Source organism: Oreochromis aureus, linkage group 23 (assembly GCF_013358895.1).
Source record: "Oreochromis aureus strain Israel breed Guangdong linkage group 23, ZZ_aureus, whole genome shotgun sequence".
Taxonomy (NCBI): Eukaryota; Metazoa; Chordata; class Actinopteri; order Cichliformes; family Cichlidae; genus Oreochromis; species Oreochromis aureus.
The window spans coordinates 40,817,288-40,822,202 of record NC_052963.1 but is presented as its reverse complement, the minus strand read 5'-3'; positions in this window follow the sequence as shown (position 1 = coordinate 40,822,202).

The window sequence follows — 4,915 nt, the reverse complement described above, 5'->3', positions numbered from 1 at the left end:
TCAGCTGGTAATATGAACCTGCTAACCTCAGAGAGCAGAAACTGCGGGGATTTGAGGCCTGAGAGTTAAGTGTGTCAGGCAGTGAGATACTGCCTGCCAAAGGTACTCTCAGCTATTAGATTCTGATGTGCTGCAGATAGCAAAATATAGCAAGAGTGGGCCCATTATAAAAATCACTCCTGCGTCAATAGAATACATTAAAAATATTTACGGGAAAAGTTTTTCTTTAACAGCTATGCTTTTCTTTCCGCTCCTTTGGCAGCGCAGGTTTGCAAAATGTAATATTTATTTGCCCTTAATGATTATAAATAACAAAAGTAATGTTAAACCTGACAGGATATTTCACCACCCTGTGGCAAAGTTAGTGTGAAGGAATGGGAATGTTTTGGCCAGACCAGTGGTGCTCTATAGAAACCTTGCCAAACAAAACATCTAGCTTTTGTATCATCCAGAATTATTTAAATTGGTTCAGCGGCCCTCTTCTTATGATAATAGCAGTTGGGGGGGAGACATTTCTTTGAGGATCCATGGTCCTATTGTGTTCCACAACAGAAAAAGAGCTATGGCCAAATTCAACCCCCACTACCTCACATTGCAACATGCTGCCAGAACCACACAATCTGCAAAATACTCTTGCAAGAGTCACTACAGCCCTTCTTTTCACCTCTCTTAGCCCCTCTGCAGTTCTAAAAACCAGACTAAAACCCATGGGCTGACTGCCAGTGGAATAGAGAAGTAAAGTGCTGAGGTTTAGAGTCAGTGGGCCGGCAAGGCTTTGGAAGTTAGAGCTGTCTGTTAAGGAAAGAGCGAAGGGGGTGCAAGAGTGGCGTGAGAGGGGGGCTACACTGTTGGGACAAGAGAGCCAAGTTTGGGGGGGCAGGCGAGTTGAGTTGGGGGACATGGATGGGGACCCGGGGTGCGGTGTATGTCTCAGACACAATAATACTATTCATTGGGCTCAGACATGGGTGTTAACTCCCCTCTGACAGAGCACAATGGGACTCGGCGGCATTCAGGCAGCCTTGGTGATATTGTTAGTTCAGGGTTGCATTCTCCCTGCCGCAGGATAGAGCGCCTGCATTGTACCCGTCCAGGCAGGATGGATGGAGGGAGGTTTGAGAGGTGAAAGGCAAAGAAAGAGAGAACAGTATGTCTGTCTATCTGTCAGTGCTGAAGGAGAGAGGGCAGGGGTTGGAGAAGGTGGGGAGGGCTGATGGAGGTAGTGGGGTTGGTGGGGCGGCGATGCGTTTTGCCTTGCGGCACAGGACTTGTTTGTTTCAGGGGGAAACGAATAAAAAGGAGAAACTGAGGCTAAAAGAGACTGTGCAATAAATATTACTCAAGCAGCCAAGTGCAGGGCTAAAGAGACATTAAAGGGGATGGGGACCTAGATGGATTGCATGGTGGCATTTTTATGGAAAGAAAAATGGAGGTTTGCATGGTGCTTCAGAGTTTAGATGCATTTCTTATGTTTGAAGAAAATTAACAATGAAAATGGAGAAATGGAAATGACCAAAATTAGGCAAATGCTGTTGTTCTTGCGACTCAGATGCGATTATATAACTACAGAAAGACCAATAGGATAGGATAGGATAGAGAGACAGGTTAGCATCACGTTTGCCTCCAAAAGAAGTTCAAAATGTTAAGTAATTTCCCCATAATAACAGCTTAAGAAAAGAAATACACATATTCATCCACTCTCAGATATTAGGAGTTAAGAAAATTTATAAGGATATTAATCCTTGGTGTCCCTCAATAAAAACTGCTCTTTCATGTCTTAACATTAAAGTTGTTTCAACAGGTTTCCAACTTCTGATTGGACACAATCAAAATCTTTACTGTTGTTTGATGTTCTAAATGATTAACTGAGAAAGACAGACATTACCAGATGAATTGAATATGAAAATTCTTGTCTGTTTCAGAGTATTTTCTGCTTTTTCATATAAATTCATTACTCTGATTAAAATGAACTGAAAGCTGTGTTGCCACATGGGCTCGTTGAGCAGCATGAGTCGGATAATTACTTTACTGGCTTCCTCTTGATATGTAATCAATAAACCAGTGCCAAAATAACCAATTAAAAAAAAAATCATGCAGGTATCCAAAACTGATTCCCATGACAATTTGACTCATCAGACGCACTGCTGCAGGTTTCTTGAAAAATTGTTGTATCATGTTAACTTTAAATATCATACCACGAGTTACTCTGCGATTCCCATCCCTACTGAGAAGGTAGTGCACAGGTAAATTGTACTTCTATATTGCCATTTCAACCTACTTGAGCACTTAAAGTACTTTTTACTACAAGCCTCATTCACCCGTTCACACACTATCATACAGCACTTTTTTCCATGCCTTTATAAAGGCAACTGTCATGCACCCCATCAGGAGGAATTTGGTGTGTCAAGGATCTCCAGGCACGTAGCCTGGAGGAACCCCGGGATCAAACCACCAACCTCCTAATCAGAAGGTCACACTCTACCTCGTCAGCCGTTCCAACACAGGTGAGGCGTAGTAAAAAAGGAGGCGAGGATGCAAATGTGAAAGGTTACAGTTTGAATGTTTTCACACACATATCTAATCACTTAATTACCAGACATGATAGCACACAACCCACAACTGGACACACGCACTCTCACATACACCTGCTCTCAGAGTATCACTGCTCCTTCTGCACAGAACAACCTGCTCTCATGAACAGTACTTTGTTTGTTTCCCCTCTGGTAAACTCTGACCAACCGTTCCCATAGCAACCCGAGCTACTTGTTCCCTGTGTGAACGTGTGCGTGTGTGTGTGTGTGTAAAAGAGAAAAGAGGAGAAGAGAGCAAAGTATGTGGGGTTGTGTAGAGGTTTAGAGTAGGACTCTGTGGTTTTACAGCAGATGTGTCCATGTGGAATATATGGATTAAAGGGTCCCTATAATGTACCCCTACAATAAATACTCTCCTCCTGAAAGAACATGATATATGAGTTCTTTATCTACTCTTAACTGTAGATATCATCATACATACACACAAATCCTTGCCATAGTGATCTGCATTCAGTCTCAGCAGCCAAACCAGCGAAGAGTCAGCGGTATGATGCTGGTTTGTCAGGATGGCAGGGGGAGGCCAGGGCATGGCACTCATCAGGGGGCTAATGCCCTTTGGGGGTGGCTGAGGTAGTAAGGGTAGTGCCCTTTGTCCCTGGAGGAGGATTACACTAGTCAACCAGCACAGACAATGTACCCCCTTCCTGGGATGGGAGGACCAACCTGCTCTCTACCAATGATAGGGGCAGTCAACTGATCTCTAACTTAATTAAGGATAGACGAGAGTAAGAGAAGAGGAGAAGGGGTGATATGGAAGACACAGGGAGAGAGACTGAGAAGATATAGAGGCAGGGATGATAAAAGGGTGGACAAAGAAGGCAAAAAGAGAGGAAAGGAAAGAGACACAATGGGCACAGGGACACACTAAAATAAGAGGAGGCATGGAGTTAAAAAGAGAGCAATGGAAAGCGAGGCAGGGGTGTGGGGTGGCTTCTCTAGCACAGGATTAGGGGAGAGAAGATGAAAGGATCAGGTCTAACAGAGGACAGGAAAAAGGCCAGGAGAGATGGCCAGGAGGAGGGAGACCAGAGACTTAAATTCCAAGCAGGGAAATCAAGAAAAAGAGGGTGAAAGAAAAAGGGAAGAGAGTTCAGATGACCTGGAGGCACTGCTGGAGGAGTCACCAAAGCCTTTTTTATAACAGGTGCACAAAGTGACAACTCCCTCTCTGTCCACTATTTATGCCACAGCACACACGCCCATTCCAATCCAATGACAAATGCAGCAGATAATTCTATTACTGAGGAGTTTAATAGAGGATATTTAGGGGACAGTTAGCGGGCCCAGGTAGCATAGCTTAGGCCCACTGCAGACAGATATGGCTCTGCAACACTTAACAACAGGGATTTGGCAGCACTGTTGATTGAACATGCCAAATCCCATTTGTCAGAGGGCTGTGCGGGTTTGTATCGACACTCTGTAACCTTGTGGCTACGCAAAAGGAGACCTCAGTGTACGTGTGTGTGCGGGAGTGTGTGCTTCCCTGGCGGGTGGGCAAGCAGGTGTGTGGCATGGTTTAGCTGGATAGGTGTGCTGGTTTTAGCTCCCCTCCACCCTGCATCTGTGTTTCTCTGCTTCCTTCTATCTTTACATCTCCATCCACCTCAATTCCCCCTCTTCGCAAAATAGGGTGACAAGAAGGAGATAGAGAGGCTTTCTCAACACTTCTTTTCTTGCTTTTCCCTCCTTCCCATCCTCCCCCCTTCCCCCGATTCCTTCCATCCCCTATGGTAGAGCTGCCAGACAGGAGTGCTCAGCAGCTCTCCGAGCATTATTGATCCTGAGAGCAAGCCGGCTGGGGAGTTGGTGTCTCTCTCTCTCTCTCTCTCTCTCTCTCTCCTCCCTCCATCACAGCCTCATCCCCCAACACAGCTCGCAACTTTTTCCTCCCACCCTCCCTCACTCCCTTCCCGCCTCTACTTCATTTATCAAGGTTAAAGAACTCTTATAAAAAAGGGAAGAGGGGGTCGCCTGGATGTTATCTGACTTCATGAAAGAAATCCCCTCAGGCCACTCCACTAGAGGAGGATGCTCTTCGCTAGACCCAACCCTGCACATCCACATACACACATACATACACAAAAAAACTCAGTGGCACCAAGCGGCGGCCCACTCATAGCCAGTCAGAAATAGAAAGCAGAAGCACGTCCAGTTTGGTACACAGCAACACGACAATCAGGAATAGAAAGGAAGGAGACAGATGGGCAACAGCAGAGGAAAATAAAAATAGTCATTGCCACCCAACAAGGTCAAGTTCACTCCTTAGAGTTTTTAAGTTGTGACTGTCGATTTTGATTATCACCCAATTCATTACAAATATTTTA